The sequence below is a fragment of the Hypanus sabinus genome, chromosome 6 (genome assembly GCF_030144855.1).
Source record: "Hypanus sabinus isolate sHypSab1 chromosome 6, sHypSab1.hap1, whole genome shotgun sequence".
NCBI classification, from domain to species: Eukaryota; Metazoa; Chordata; class Chondrichthyes; order Myliobatiformes; family Dasyatidae; genus Hypanus; species Hypanus sabinus.
In genome coordinates this window covers 177,726,447-177,744,056 of record NC_082711.1, presented here as the reverse complement: position 1 = coordinate 177,744,056, position 17,610 = coordinate 177,726,447, and the positions used below count along the sequence as shown (strand labels likewise).

Below are 17,610 nucleotides of genomic sequence, written 5' to 3'. Positions count from 1 at the left end.
ACAGCGGAGTAAAGGGAATTACTGAGGCATAAGAGAAGAGTTGGCCAGTATTGATTGAGTTGGAAAAAAACACTGGCAGGAATGATGGCAGAGCAGCAACATTTGAAATTTCTGGAAACAATTCAGAAGGCAAAGGATATATACATCCCAAAGAAGAATTATTCAAAGAAAAGATGACACAACTGTGGCTAATAAGAGAAGTCAAAGCCAAAATAAAAGCCAGACAGAGGGCATATAATAGAGCAAAAATTAGTGGGAAGTTATAGAGGATTGGGAAGCTTTTGAAAACTGACAGAAGGCAACTTAAAAAAGTCATTAAGAAGATAAAGATACAATACAAAAGTAAGCTAGCCAATAATAATAAAGGGGATATCAAAAGGTTCTTCATATTCATAAAGCATAAAAGAGAGGTGAGAGCGGATATCAGACCTCTGGAAAATAATGCTGGAGAGGCAATAATGGAGGACAATGAAATGGCAGACAAACTGAATAAGAATTTTGCATTGGTCGTCACTGTGGAAGTTCCAGGTGTCAGGGGTCATGAAGTGTGTGAAGTTACCATAACTACTGAGAAGGTTCTTGCGAAACTGAAAGATCTGATGGTAGATAAATCACTTGGACCAGATGGTGTACACCTCAGAATTCTGAAAGAGGTGGTTGAAGAGATCGGGGAGGCATTGATCTTTCAAGAATCAGTAGATTCTGCAATGGTTCCAGAAGATTGGAAAATTGCAAACATCACTCCACTCTTCAAGAAGGGACAGAGGCAGAAGAAAGGAAACCATAGGCCAGTTAGTCTGACCTCAATGGTTGAGAAGATGTTGGACTCCATTATTACGGATGAGATCTCAGGGTACTTGGAGGCACATGATAAAATAGGCTGTAGTCAGCATGATTTCCTCAAGGGAAAATCTTGCCTGACAAATCTTTTGGAATTCTTTGAAGAAATAACAAGGATAGACAAAGAAGAATTGGTTGATGTTGTGTACTTGGATTTTCAGAAGGCCTTTGACAGGGTTTCACACAAGGCTGCTTAACAAGCTATGGGCCCATGGTATTACAGGACTAATTATAGCATGGATAAAACAAGGGCTGATTGGCAGGAGACAAAGACTGGGAATAAAGGGAGTCTTTTTCTGTCTGGCTGCTGGTAACTATTGGTATTCCACAGAGGTCTCTGTTAGAACCGATTATTTTTACTTTATATGTCAATGATGGAGTTAATGGCTTTGTTGCAAAATTTGCAGACAATATGAAGACAGGTAGAGGGGCAGGTAATTTTGAGGAAATAGAGAGGCTGCATTAGGACTTAGACAGACTAGGGGAATGAGCAAAAAAATGGCAGATGGAATATAGTGTTGGGAAGTGTTTGGTCATGCACTTTGGTAGAAGAAATGAAAGGTTTGACTATCTTCCAAATGGAGAGAAAATACAAAAAAAATCTGAGGCACAAAGGGACTTGAGAGTCCTTGTGCAAGATTCTCTAAAGGTTAATTTGCAGGTTGAGTCTCTGGTGAGGAAGGCAAATGAAATCTTAGCATTCATTTCAAGAGGATTAGAATATATAAATAAATTGTAATGTTGAGACTTTATAAAGCACTGGTAAGGCCTCACTTGGAATATTGTGAGCAGTTTTGGTATCTCAGAAAATATGTGCTGAAACTGGAAAGGGCTCAAACGACACATAAAAATGAATCCAGAATTGAATGGCTTGTCATTTGAAGAATGTTTGATGGCTCTGGGCCTGTATTTGCTGGAATTCAAAAGGTGACCTCATTGAAACCTATGAATGTGAAAGGCCTTGATGGAGGTTTCCTATGCTGGGAGAGTCAAAGACCAGAGGACACAGCCTCAGAATAGAGGTATGACCTTTTAGAATGTAGATGAGTAGGAATTTCTTTAGCCAAAAAATGGTGAATCTGTGGAATTCTTTGCCACAGGGAGCTGTGAAGGCCAAGTTTTTATGTATATTTGAGGCAAAGGTTGATAGATTATTGCTTGGTCAGGGCATGAAAAGATATGGGGAAAAGGCAGGAGATTGGGACTGAGAGAAAAATTGGATCAGCCATGATGAAGTGGCGGACCAGACTTGATGGGCCAAATGGCCTAATTCTGCTCCTATATCTTAAGGTCTTAGGGACACGTCAGAACAGGAATGGGAATCAGAATTAAAATGTTTGGCTACCAAAAATTTCCGCTTCTGGTGGATGGAGTGGAGGTGCTTGACAAAGCAATCCCACAATTTACAGTGGGTCTCACCAATGTCAAGGAAGCCATACCTGGAGCACTGGACACAATAGACAACTCCAGCAGATTTGCAGGTGAAGTGTTGCCTCATCTGGAAGGACTGTTTGGGATCATGAATGGATGTGAGGGAGGAGGTGTGTGGGCAGGTGTAGCATTTTGGCCACTTGCAGGGATAAGTGCCAGGAGGGAGATTAGTGAGAAGGAATGAATGGACAAGGGAATCACAGAGGGAGCAATCCCTGCAGAAAGCAGAGAGAGGGGGTAAGGTAAAGATATTTTTGATGGTCGAATCCCTTTGGAAATGGTGGAAGTTGTGAAGGATGATGTGTTGGATGCAAAGGCACATGGGGTGGTAGGTAAGAGTAAGAGGAAATCTAGCACTGTTAAAGTGGCAGGAAGATAGAGTCAATGCGGATTTTCGAGAAATTGAGGAGGTGTGGCTGAGGGCAGCAACAGTAGTGGAGGAAGGGAAACCCAGTTCTTTGAAGAAGGACAGATGTCCTAGAAACGAAAGTCACATCCTGGGAACAGATGCAGAGGAGGCGAAGGAACTGAGAAAATGGAATAGCATTTTTATAGGAGGCAGGGTGGGAAGTAGTATCATCAAGATAATCATGGGAATCAGTAGGTTTATAAAATATGGCAGTTAACAGTTTGTCTCCAGACATGAAAACAAAGAAATCAAAAAAGGGGAGGGAAGTACAATATTTGTTTGAAACCAGTGTCAGTGAATGAGTGTATTCAATCTAATTTAATTAGAAAGGTTAATCAAGCTTGAGTTTTCTTTCTGGAGCAAAGAAGGATGAGAGGTGACTTGACTGAGGTGTAAAAGATGATAAGAGGCACAGATACAGTGGACAGCCAGGACAGAAATGGACATAATTTTCAAGGGCAGAAATGGACATAATTTTAAGGTGATAAGAGGAAAATATATTGGGGGGGGGAACGTCAGAGGTAGTTTTGTTTAAATACACTGAATGGTGAGTGCAGGAATGGTGGTAGAGACAGATACATTCAGGACATTTAAGAAAGTCTTACGACACATGAATGAAAGAAAAATAAAGGGCAATATAGCAGGGAAGGGGTAGATTGATCTTGGATGAGGTTAAAAGGTCACTGTAACTATCCCCTGCCCACTTTTAGTGGAAGTTGCTGCAGCTTCCCTCATCTTAAGTCCATAAAATTAAAACTCTGTTATTGACAGGAGAATCATCCCATTATCTGACCGTAACTATACTTGGCCCTTTCAAACATTCAACTGGTCCTCACTTACCCTTCGCTCAAGCCATAACACAGGAGAGCTGTAAGTATTTATTGGAGAATATTATCACAATCAACTTTTAGGCACTTCTTTTCCTGATTAGAATATTGTGTTAAAAAAAGTTTCAAAGTAAATCTCTTTAAAAGTCCAATTTAAAAGACCAAGATTAAAGATTAGCTTTATTTGTCACATGTACATCAAATATAGAGTGAAATGTATTCCTTGCATAAAATCAAATCAGCAAGGATTGTGATTGTAAGTGTTGCCATGCTTCCGGCTCCAATATTGCATGCCTACAATTTACTCATCCATGTGCCTTTGAAATGTGGGAGGAAAAACACATGATCACAGGGAGAATGTAAAAACTCCTTATAAACAGAGGCAAGAATTGAACACCAATCAGTGATTGCTGGCACTGGACGGTAATTGAGCTGACTGCTATGCTACCCTGCTGCCCGTGCAGCATCTTAAATACTTTTAACTTTTATTTTGACACAGAACTGGCAATAGATAATTTAGATATTTGTGGGTAGGCACTTATTCCAGAGATACCTGCAATTGCATGTACTGATATATCACCCATCTCTCTCAGGATTGTTATTTCTTTAGAGAGAGCAATCACTGATTGAAATTGTTGCAGAAGTACCCCACTATATTTTTTTGAAATATAGAAATTGAATACGTACAGGGATTCAACTGCATCTGAAAGGAGAACTGATAGTCAGTATTTCTGATGGGAATTCCACACAAATGGAAAGTTATGATTGATTTACAGCTTTTGCAGTTCTGCTTTTATAAGCATCGTGCATCTGAGGATTTGTTGAGTCAGCAACTGGCTATGAATAATCTCCATTTTTTCAGTAATAATAGCAGTCTGTCATGCTTTAAATAAATTTCTTCAAAAAAAAAACTTGAATAGCTGTTTATGGTATTAGATCTAGCCAAGCCCTGGGGACTTTATCCATGATGTGTAATGTATTTATTCTTAGTTTGCCATTTGTTTTGCATAATTACAACTACAGTTTGCTCTAGCAGTTAATTATACGCAATTAAACATTAGCCTGGATTTGCATCAAGTTGTCAGTGGCAACCAACCTGCCCTTGCTTGTAAAATATAAGAGAATTTTTTTAATGCAGTGGTTTCTAACAAAGATAAGCTGTGTTAATATGAGCTCTTTATCAGACTCTCTGTTGCTGTCAACGGGCAAAAGCAGTTTAATAGATCAGAGGCCATTCTCACATACCTTAACCATAGCAACATCCTGCATTCTAGGTGGATTATGTGGCATCCCTCAGCAAATCACACCAAGGTCCACACATGTAATTGACAGCACGATTGCTGCCCAAATACAGCAATCAAATGTAGATATAATATCAGCTTTCCACTAAGCTCTGGAATTCCATTCTCCACTCTGTTAAGACACCCTTTAAAACTTAATCTCTCACCCAAGCTTTTACCCATCTTAACTCATATCTCACATGACTTTGTGTTAATTTTCATTTTATTAATGCTCCCGTGAAATGCCTTGGGATGTTTATACCGAGTGAACGGCATCCTATAAATAGGTTATCGCCAATGTCACATTTTTCCTAACCCTGTATACACAGTGAAGATTTCTGATGTATTGTCCTGGCAAATGAGTGATTTCCAAAATGTAAATATTTCCCAATCTTTTCTAAAAGGATGTTTTGGTTAGGAGAAATCACATCATTTGATTACTATTACTATACAATATAGGTAAATATACACACATGAAATTTATGATTGGGGTCAGCCAAAGAACAGCAGGTATCTTTATTTTCTTATCTAATGTACGATTCTGTGATCCATGATGGTTATTTGGGAGCAAGTTATTCTAGAATGTTGATCTCGGGAATGAGTTTGCAAGTAGATCTAATCCTATCCAATCCTAATAAGCACTATTCAATAGGGATAATGGGAATGAGATCAGAAGAATAGTCTTCAACACTTTTTAAAGATTATTTTTGGATTAACTGTTCACTTTTTAGATCTACAATGAGACCTGGGAAGGTGAATTAGATTTTGACCACAAGATACAGGAACAGAATTAGGCCATTCAGCCCATCAAGTCTGCCTCACCATTCTATCATGGTTTATTTATTATCTGTCTCAACCCCATTCACCTTCCTTCTCCCAATAATCTTGGATGGCCTTACCAGTTAAGAACCTATCACCCTCCACCTTAATATGCCCAACAACTTGGCTTCCTCAGCCACCTGTGCAAATGAATTCCACAGATGCACCATCCTCTATAAAGGTTTTAAATGGTTAAGTTCTTTCACTGTGTTGTTCCACCATTCTTGCAGTTTTTAAACCATGCTTTTGAGAAATCCCATTGTTTTCAATAATATATCAAATACCAGAAGACATATCTGACTTGCTCTCTTCAGCTACCTGATGAGATAACTGTAGCCTTTGGCCAGGAGCAGATGTCATCAGATGGTGCACAACCTTCCTGGAGTGTTTTGACCCTTAAACCACTACACTCTCTAGTTGATGGATCAGCAGTGGTGGCCAAGTCACTGCTCATCTGATCCAAATTTCCAGCTCAACTCCTCTTACCTGCTCCATATCCAGCAAGAGGCTCTTTGTGCTTCCTCCACCATCCTGCGAGTTGATTGGTTATTGCTCTTTTCATCAAGGCCCAGGGGAGACAGCAACCTCCATGCTGACCTTGCTGGGAACCCTCTACAGCCGATCTCCACGGGGAATAGCCACATCTGCCACCCTTTGTCCCTGCATTCCTAGACCATGAACTGGTACTTCAAGGCCTTCCTCTTGTGAGCCTCCCATGATACTGTGAGCTCGACCAGAATGATTTTCTTGTCTTCAGTGGACCAGAATACTATGTCTGGTTGAGTATGGTTTGTACCATCTCCAGGAACTGCAGCTTCCTCCCCACATCAACCCTCATTTCCCATGATTTGGCAGTTTGCAGCAGATTAGATTTAACCTTTTTGATATGACAGGTGAGGCCCTCTCCTTAATGAAAATAACTGCCAGCTGGTCTTTTTTTTTACACCTCTATCTCTCCAGTGTGTCAGCAAAGGACAGCAGGACCTTATCATGGCACTAACTATACCTTCCTTGTATTAAAGCTGTTTTGCATCCTAACAGTACATGTGCTAGTGAACCCCACTGACCAGAAGTTATGGTCCTTTCTCAGCCCCCATGTATGCAGCTGTGATAGTGAAGGGAGAGTGTCACACATGGACCGCAGGGGGAAAGAAATGTGGAAGGGCTCCAGTCTCCAAAGCTCTGCCCAAGTGATCTTGCTCTTGGGAGGATCCCATTTCATCCAGGAATCCTGTGACCCCAACTCCACTGTTTTCAATACCTGCCTTTCTTCCTTGTGGTACCATAGCTCTGCCTGCAGGTACCAGTTACAATGGTATTTGTACAGGAACTTGAATGTGCTGGGAGTGAAGGGACACAGACCAGAGTAACTTTGGAACGGGCACTTTGACCAAACCTGCTAAGGCTGACCATAATGTGACCACGACCAGCTTAAAGATCAGACAGAGTCTTTGATATGTCTCCAAAGACTCTCCATAGTTCATCTGTAAACATTTTCTAGAGTCATTGATATGTCACCTAAGACTCTAGCAAATTTTTACAGATGGACTGTGGAGAAAATTCGGACTGGTTTGACGGTACCAATACACTGGATCAGAAAAAGATGCAGAGGATTGTAATCTCAGCACTAGCCTCCCCAACATCGAGATCTTTAGAATACAATGCCTCAAAAAGGCAGGCATCCATCATGAAGGGCACCCCCCATCCAGGACATGCCATCTTCTCATGACTACCATCAATGAGGAGCCTGAGGACACACAGTCAAAATTTTAGAAATGGCTTCTTCCCCCCACCAACAGAATTCTGAACAGTCCATGAACACTATTCCACTATTTTGCTCTCTTTTTACACTATTTATTTTTATACATATCCTAATTGTAATTTATAGCAATTTTAATGTATTGGATTATAATGCTACAGCAAAGAAACAAACTTCACAACATCTCTCAATGATAATAGATCTGACTCTGATTCAGACATAATGGGAAATTGAACACAATGCTCTAATTGGGTAGCGTTGGCTTATTGGGCCAGTACAGCCATGCTGTATCCCTAAATTTAAAAAAAATACATTTCATACTAACATGTTTAAAGCAGACAATTTTTAGAAACTTCCAACTTAGAATCAATCCATTCATTTAAGATAGTTTGCCAAGTTCTCATTTGCACTAAGAGAACATAAACAATTATAATTGACAGAGACTTGCAGCCCAGCCCACCTATCTCTGCCTGAAACATTATTTTTTTCATTCACTGCACAACTTATTTTCACTCCCTTTAAATTCAAGGCTAGTGCTCCATATTCTAAACAGTAACAAATTAAGCCTATTGCTTCTGCTATAAGCCAACGCCAGAATTAAAGTGATTTTAAGACCTTGTTATAATTTCTGCACTAATTCAAATCATCTGATAATTTTGAACATCTAGATTACAGGTTGAGTGCACCTATTCCGAAATACTTGGGGCCGGATGTGTTTCAGATTTGGGATTTTTTTTGGATTTTGGAATATTTGCATCTATATAACCAGATAGCTTGGGGATGGGACCCAAGTCTAAACACGAAATCCATCTACATTACATATACAGCTTATAGATATACCCTGAATGTAGTTTTCTAGAATAGTTTTAATAATCTAGTGCATGATATAATGTGTACGTTGAACCATCAGAAAGGTAAGCTATTCACTACCTTGGCCGCCCAGGTGGACAGTCAGTGGCTGTTTGGCATTGACATCGTTAATGGCTGAATATATGTGTGACCGGTAAGCAGTCTTTGTCTTACACTTTTTCATTGCATATATGTACTGATGCTGCTGTTTGATGTGTTAGATTTTCATCAGTGATGATCTTGGCAAATACATCAATACATTTCTCAGCTGCCTTGTGATTAGCAAATGCTTTATCACCACAAATCTTTAAAAATTGAATGCCATGTCTTTTCTTAAATTCCTACAACCAGTCTGTTGAATATTCACAATTACTTTCAATTTTCAATTCATTGGAATAGATCTTTGCTTGTTTCATAATCAGCATGCTGTTAAATGGCATACGTTCACTCTGATACTGACAAATCCACTCCTTTAATACACGATTAAGATCTTCATTTTTCGCTTTACACAATGCTTTTCTATTTTTCATTAACATCTGTTCATTTCATATGTGAGGTCACTTCTCAGAATTGTGTATGCTGTGCAAGACCTGTGCATCGCCTGGGAATTTTCCATTTGTGATGTCATGTCAGTGCTAAAAAAAATTTGGATTTTCAGATAAGGAGTATTCAACCTATACTTCAGAAAACCAAAATTACATTTTTTTCCTCTCGGAATGCTAAACCCCAATGCAAGTGGAATAAGATATATATGAGAGATTTATTTGCAATATAGAAAGATTTTCTAATGGATTTCAGGAGGATTAAATAAGCTAAAGTAGCAATAGTAGAAATATAGAATTTTTCTTCATTGCTGCTAATATGGAAGTTTCAGGTAACTAAAAAATTGACTTTATATCCAATACAAAATAAATCAATTGGGGACAGTTTCAATCCCTGTAGTTAAGATCTAATTTGTTCTGAAATAAAACTGGTTTGAGTTGAAAAGGAAGCAAATGCAGCTGTTCTGATATCGGCAGTCATGGCAGCAGACAGCCCATATTAATGATCAAGCTCACATCCTGCAACACTAACTACAGTAAAGGAAATAAAAGGTTCTTTGATGACTTGGTGAATAATGAATGAATATTTATATTGATGATACCAGAACTACAGTTATAGCCACTGGAAATAATAAACAGAATGGTTCTTTTCTCTGAAAAAGAGAAGTCCAAAGGGTGACCCAACTGAATATAGAACAGTAAAGCACTGTACAGGCCCTTCAGCCCATGGTGTTGTGCTGACATTTTAACCTACTCCAAGATTAATCTAACTGTTCCCTCACACATAGCGCTTTATTTTTCTTTCATCCATATACCTAAGAGTCTCAAAGCATTTTTTTCTGTATACATCCCTAATTTGCCTCTAATATATCTGCCTCTACCATCACTTTGGAAGTGCGCTCCACACACTCACCAGTCTTTGTGTAAAAAAAATACCTCTGATATCCATCCTATACTTTCTGCCAATCACCTTGCAATAGCCATTTCCGCCTTAAGAAAAACTTAGCTGTGCACTCAATTATACCTCGTACACTGTATGTTTTGTTTTAAATTCCAAAGGGATAGATAATCTGCTTCCATAGAACAGAGGAACAGCCCCTCTAGACATGACACCAATCCAAACCAATCCCATCTTCCTGCACATGGTCTAGATTCCTGGTTGTAATACCTGGTTAAACACTGCTGTCATATCTGCTTCCACAACTTTCCCTGCCCAAGCATCAAAATCTTGCTTCATAAGTCTCCTTTCAACTCCCCACCCCACCTGAAAGCTATGCCTTCTGCTATTTGACATGTATACCCTGGGACTTGTGAAGGAGTCCAAAGCCATATAGAGAAGTTAGTCACTGATAAATCAAAGTTCAAAATAAACTTATTATCAAAGTACATATAGGTCACCATATACTAATCTGAGAATTATTTCCTTGCAAGCATTCACAGTAAATACAAAGAAACACAATAAAATCAATGAAAAACCACACACGACAGAAAAGGACAAACAACCAATTTACAAAAGACAAACTCTGCAAATACAAAAAGAGAAGAATAAAATTATAATAATATATAAACAATACATAGTAAGAACACAGAATCTAATTAAAAGAAAGCTAAATGTGTTCAAAAAGAGAAGGGAACTAAAGGACAAAAACACTCATACCATTTGGCTATAAACCCATAAGATACAGGAACGGAATTAGGTCATTTGGCACATTGAGTCTGCTCCACTGTTCAATGATCCCATTTTCCTGCCTAGTCCTTGTAACCTTTGATGCCCTTACTAATCGTGTACTTACTAACCTCTGTTTTAATCATAGTCAATGACTTGGCTTCCACAGCCATCTGTGGCGATGAATTCCACAGATTCACCACTTTCTGGCCCTAGACTCCTCCACTATAGGAAACATCCTTTCCATGTCCACTTTATCTAGGCTTTTCAATATTCGAGATAGCTGTCAGTGCAATCGCCCTTCATTCTTCTCAACTCAAGCAGGTCAAACAGCAAAATATATTAACCGAGGTTTCTGGTCAAGAGCATGCATGAGGGCCAAGAGAGAACACTACACAGCATGACACAGGGTGTGCCATAGAGGCTGGTGTGTGCTAGGTGGAACAGAAGGGGTGGGGGTGATGTAATAATGGTCAAAGGAACTAGGGTAAAGGATGAACTGAAGGAAATTTATATTAGGCAAGAAATGGTGTTGGATAGACTGTTGAGTTTGAAGGCTGATAAGTCCCCGGGACCTGATGGTCTGCATCCCAGGGTACTTAAAGAGGTGGCTCTAGAAATCGTGGACGCATTGGTAATCATTTTCCAATGTTCTACAGATTTAGGAACAGTTCCTGCTGACTGGAGGGTGGCTAATGTTGTCCCACTTTTCAAGAAAGGAGGGAGAGAGAAAACAGGGAATTATAGACCGGTTAGCCTGACGTCAGTGGTGGGAAAGATGCTGGAGTCAATTATAAAAGATGAAATTACGACACATTTGGATAGCAATGGAAGGATCATTCCGAGTCAGCATGGATTTATGAAGGGAAAATCATGCTTGACTAATCTTCTGGAGTTTTTTGAGGATGTAACTATGAAAATGGACAAGGGAGAGCCAGTGGATGTAGTGTACCTGGACTTCCAGAAAGCTTTTGATAAAGTCCCACATAGGAGAATAGTGGGCAAAATTAGGGCACATGGTATTGGGAGCAGAGTACTGATATGGATTGAAAATTGGCTGGCTGACAGGAAACAAAGAATAGCGATTAACGGGTCCCTTTCGGAATGGCAGGCTGTGACCGGTGGGATACCGCAAGGTTCGGTGCTGGGACCGCAGCTGTTTACAATATACATTAATGATTTAGATGAAGGGATTAGAAGTAACATTAGCAAATTTGCTGATGACACAAAGCTGGGTGGCAGTGTGAAATGTCAGGAGGATGTTATGAGAATGCAGGGTGACTTGGACAGGTTGGGTGAGTGGGCAAATGTATGGCAGATGCAGATTAATGTGGATAAATGTGAGGTTATCCACTTTGGTGGCAAGAACAGGAAGGCAGATTACTATCTAAATGGAATCAAGTTAGGAAAAGGGGAAGCACAATGAGATCTAGGTGTTCTTGTACATCAGTCAATGAAAACAAGCATGCAGGTACAGCAGGCAGTGAAGAAAGCTAATGGCATGCTGGCCTTTATAACAAGAGGAATTGAGTATAGGAGTAAAGAGGTCCTTCTGCAGCTGTACAGGGCCCTGGTGAGACCCCACCTGGAGTATTGTGTGCAGTTTTGGTCTCCAAATTTGAGGAAGGACATTCTTGCTATTGAGGGAGTGCAGCCTAGGTTCACAAGGTTAATTCCCGGAATGGCGAGACTGTCATATGTTGAAAGATTGGAGTGACTGGGCTTGTATACACTGGAATTTAGAAGGATGAGAGGGGATCTGATTGAGACATATAAGATTATTAAGGGATTGGACACACTGGAGGCAGGAAGCATGTTCCTGCTGATGGGTGAGTCCAGAACTAGAGGCCACAGTTTAAGAATAAGGAGTAGGCCATTTAGAACTGAGATGAGGAAAAACTTTTTCACCCAGAGAGTGGTGGATATGTGGAATGCTCTGCCCCAGAAGGCAGTGGAGGCCAAGTCTCTGGATGCATTCAAGAGAGAGGTAGATAGAGCTCTTATAGATAGTGGGGTCAAGGGATATGGGGAGACGGCAGGAACGGGGTACTGATTGTATATGATCAGCCATGATCACAGTGAATGGCGCTGCTGGCTAGAAGGGCCGAATGGCCTACTCCTGCACCTATTGTCTATTGAGAAGATGGAATTGGTGAGGTGGGGAAGCAGAAGTTAAGAAAGAACAATAGGCAGATGGGACCAGCTGGGAGAAGGGACATCCCTCTATTCTGATGCTGTGCCCTCTGGTCCTCAACTTTCCCACTACCCAAGTGGAATATTAAAATTTGTTCTTTAAATTAGGATTTGGAAAAAGAAGAAACCAGTTAGTCCAAATTACCCATTTCTTTATAAATTTTAAGTCATTCTGCCAGTTGACCACATGTTGGAACCATTCTTTGGGGCTGGAGTAGTCGAGCAACTCCAAATTCTCCACTGCAAATCATACAAACAATATCCCAATTCATCCTTCCCAAACACAAAGCCAGATATTACAAGACCAAAGATTTGGATAGTGAAGATCTTGTTATCGAAATAGCTGAATGTTTTTGAGTTCTTTTTATCCTCCTACAGGGATATGGCACACACTGATGGGACTAGGCAGATTAATGGTTCAGAATGGAAGAGATGAGCCAAAGGATGCACTTCTGTACTGTGGTGTTCTGTGACTCGATGGGGCTGAGATGGTATTTTATAAGGCTGAAAGGTTCAGACTTTAGATACATAATAGTTAACCAATGGCTGAGGCTTCACTATTTACGATAATCAGGGAATTCCAGCTCCCCCCTTACCCCTTCTCCTCCTCACCTGCCTATCACTTTCCTCTTGTGCTCCCCCCCACCCTTCCCTTTCTCCCATGGTCTACTTTACTCTCCTATCAGACCCCCTCTCCTTCAGTCCTTTACCTCTTCCACCTATCACATCTAGCTTCTTACTTCATCTCCCCTCCCCAAACTAACTCTTCCCTCACCTATCACCTATCAGCTTCTCCTCCTTTCCCCTCCCCCACCTTCTTGTTCTGGCTTCTTTCCCCTTCCTTTCCAGACCCGATGAAAGGTCTTGGCCAGAAACATCAGGTCAGCTGTTTACTCCCTCCATAGATGCTGCCTGGCCTGCTGAGTTCCTCCAACATCTTGTGTGTCACACAAAGTGAAAGCTTCCATTTACTAATAAAAACATTGGGTTTAAATTTGGTTTTAACTAGAAATGTTATCACAAAATTCCATTTCCTATCTTAGTTCAGAAACTCATCAAACTGGAATATATTAAGATTAAACTTGAGAGCAAGTGAACCAATTTAAAATCCAGGTTCAAGTCACAAAATCCAGCCTCAGCAAACACAAGGCAACCCGTTCAAACCTGACAGATTGACCTTCTGACTCTAATGTTAGATTAAGTACTCTTCTCTTGCCGAATCCTGATAAATGCCAGTTTTCCCAAGAGATGGCTTGGGATGTGCATTTCAATTGACTCAGTCTGCAAGAGCTGTGTACAAAATACACAGGATTAGTATCAGATCAGTGAGGCATTATGGAATGATATTCAAAATTCTTCTTTTCATATACGAGATCAGTATTCTTCATCAGGAAATGGAAATGCTGTTACAGCACAATAAACTTTAAATAGGAAACGCACATTGCAAGTAACAGTTAGGAAAATGCTCTCAAGCCTTAGAGAATCAGTCTCTGGCATAGATAAAATTTGAAATATTAGGTAACTCAGGGAACTATAAGCAGACAAAGCACCAGGACCAGGATACATCACTACTTGGTATGGCAACTGCTCTGCCCGAGACCATGAAACACTGCAGAGTCATAGACATAGCTCAACACACAGAGAAATCAGTTTCTCCTCCGTGAACTGCCTTGGTAAATCAGTAAACATAAGCAAATACCCCAGGCATTCTCTCTTCTTCACCCTCCCATCAGACAGAAAACATGTATCACCAGGTAAAACAAGCTTTTATCCCACTGTTTTAAAACAACTGAATGGTTCCCTATTGTGATTAAATAGATTCTTGACCTCACAATCTACCTCCTCATAGCCTGGCATCTTACTATCTGCTTGCACTGCACCTTTTCTGATTGGAACACTTTATTCTGCATTCTATTGTTTTTCCCTTGTACCACCTCAATGTACTGATTGCATGCATGAATTACATGCAAAACAAAGCTTTTTAAATTGTACCTCAGGGCATGTGACAATACTGAACTAATTTACCAATCTATTTAACTTACCCAGTGGTCTGCAATCAAAGGCTTTTACAGGAGGTGGCTGAATTTTTTCAAAACTCGTTAAATTCCAGGTAGGTACCTGAAAACTGGAAAGCTACTCATATGACTGCCTTGTTTAAATAGGTGGCTGGCATCTAGAGGTCAATGAGTTTAAAATCTATTGTTGGCTACTGGGAGTCAACAATCAATGAGGAAGTGACGAATTATTTAGGCAGAATACATTCAAACTTGGTGAATGCAATTTATAAGAAGTAAATTATTTTGACAAATTTTCTTCAGTAACAGGGAGAGTTAATAGAAGGGAACCTGCAGATATTGTATATTTAGGTTTCCTGAAGGCATTTGACAAGACTGTTGTACAAATTAAGATCACGGGGTATTGAAAGAATTACATTAGCATGAATGGAAAACAGTTTATCACATAAAACACACATAGAGTAACAGGGCAAGTACACAGAATGGCGGGTGCCTGGAACGCACTGCCAAGTGTGTGGTAGTGGACGCAAACATGCTAAGTGTTTAAAAAACTCTTAAATCGGAATTTGAAGAGAATGGGGGGGATAAGGATATTGTGTTGGCAGAAGGGATTAGTTTAGTTAGGCATTTAATTACTAGTTTAATTAGCTTGGCACAACAACATGGATGGTTGGTTTCTAGCCCACAATTGGTTATCACAGGTAGCTCTGTGATGATGTGCATTACCATTACGCAGATTGTGATTGATGGATTAGGGAAGACTACTTGCGTTAAGCGGGTTGCATTTGTCAGAGTGCAATCACAGATGGGGAAAGCCTGTTAAATGGGTGCTTAGAAGACAACTACAGCCTGTTCCACTATATCTCAAACTACTATAATGACTCAAAAACAGTTACTTTCCCCAAGTAGTGTGGCTGATCAACACATCCACCCACTAACCCGCCCACCCCAAACCCCCACCAGCACTATTTTATCGTTTGCTGTCAGTCACCTTATGTACAGACACTCTTGTGCCTTGCATCACTTTATGGACATACAATCAATGTATATAAGCTATAAGCAGATATTGTGTGTTTATTATTATTATTGTTTTCTTTCACTTTGTATTTTTTCCATGCTGCATCATATCTGGCTGACTTCATTTCTTTGCGGGAATGGAACCCACTCTCGGGGTTTCATAACTGGCCATGTTCGGCATGCCAAGGGCTTGGCCTAAGAGTCCAGCTCGGATTTAGAAGCCTAAGATCTCAGGGCTCTGGAGACGAGCAGATTGAGGGTCCGTGTCACAGCAGGAGGTCCGTGTTCTTCAGGGGAGTCGATACATCTATAGCGGTGTGCCTGGAAACCTGAGACCTTTAAGATCTTCAGGCACAGAGCTCAAAAAAGTGATGTAATGGACTTTTAACATTGTAAATCAGCAAGTTGTCTGTTACGTCTCCCTGCACGCTGGGAAGACGGAGGCACCACTTTCTCCCTTATTAGGGAGCGAGAGAGTCCGTGGTAAGTGGACTCAGCTTTCACTCAGGTGAAAAGCTAAGTGTTTGGGGCAAGTCAGTGTCTTTGCTGTTGCTTTGCTCACGCTTGAGTGCTCGGTAGCGAGTGCTCATGCTTTTTTTTGCCGGTGGGATTGTTACTTGCTGCCGCTTACACATGGGAGGGGGAGAGAGGTGGGGACTTCGGGGTTCTAACATTTAAATGTCATTCATTCTTTGGGGCACTCCTCTGTTTTCATGGATAGTTGCAAAGAAAAAGCATTTCAGGATGTGTATTGTATACATTTCTGACATTAAACTGGACCTTTGAACTGGATAAGAGGCATAGAGTGGACAGTCAGAGACTTTTTCCTCGGGCAGAAATGACAAATATGGTGGGGTACATAATTTTAAGGTGATTGGAGGGGGAATGTCGGATGTAAGTTCTTTACATAGAGAGTGGTGAGTGCATGGAGTTGCAAAGTTATTGGCAGAGGCAGATACAGTAGGGGCATTTAAGAGACCATTAGACAGATACATGGAAGATAGAGTAGGTTTAAAGATTGGCATAACAGCATGGGCCGAAGTGCCTATACTGTGCCGTACTGTTATATGTCTAAAAGAAGCCTGGGAAGGGCTGTTGTATCACGAAGCTAGATGATATTGGAGTTTAGAAGAATGAGGATGATATTCAAACATATTACATCCAAAGGAGACCTGGCAGGATAGATATTCTCTCAAGTGGGAGAGTCATGAACAATAGGACATCGCTGCAAAATAAGGGGTCAGTCACTTAAAACTGATGTCATAAGTAATTTCTTCTTGAGGGTGGTAAAGGCCAGATCATTTAAGGTAGAGATAGATAAATATTTCAGAATCAGATTTAATGTCACTGACATATGGCATGAAATCTGAAATTTTGGGCAACAGTGCAATGCAAAGACACAAAAATCTATATATTACTGTACAAAGATAGAGAGTTGAAACCAGCAGGGATCAGCCATGACCATATTCAATTGCGGGGCGGGTTTGAGAAGTCTCGTGGCCTCCTCTCCTCTATTTTCTTGCATTCTTGTTTTCTGTTCAACCCACTTACAGTTTCAGCCCAATTAAATGTCACTACGAAGCCTGAAATTAGAAAGGACTTTGGAGAGTAAATTATACTTCAGAGTATGTACAGTATAACATGTTTTTTTAAACAAATGGCAGCCACATGGAAATAATTAGCAAACGTACATGATATCTAACTCCCTCGAAAATTACTGTCCACTCACAGTAATTAGTCCAGTTAAATAAACTTGCAGATAGGAAAAAAACATCTGTATTGTCAGATTATCCCAAATAACATTAATGTACAAGATGTCAACAGAAAACATACAACTTCCACTTGAGGAACTGCAGCTTAATTTTTAAGTAAATAGACTGCACATCTGAAGTCTGCCCTGCTACTCAACTGACTGAGCAGAAAATCTAAATGCAAGTGTCTGCATTATCCAGAGTCACAAAGT

At 40.3% G+C, this 17,610-nt stretch overlaps 1 protein-coding gene across 5 annotated transcripts in view; it reads right to left on the bottom strand.

Moving 5' to 3' along the window:
* fam222ba (family with sequence similarity 222 member Ba) overlaps positions 1 to 17,610 on the bottom strand; it is a 145,532-nt gene that overhangs the window by 125,262 nt on the left and 2,660 nt on the right. Inside the window, exon 1 of one of the 5 annotated variants that reach the window (XM_059973685.1) lies at positions 14,658 to 15,197. The exons of 2 other annotated variants lie outside the window; for them this stretch is intronic. The gene's annotated coding sequence lies outside the window, so the exon portion shown is untranslated. Of the gene's footprint in view, positions 1 to 14,657; positions 15,198 to 15,615; positions 17,247 to 17,610 lie in introns of those variants that run through there. 2 more of the 5 variants (XR_009512878.1, XR_009512877.1) reach the window with 2 other exon arrangements.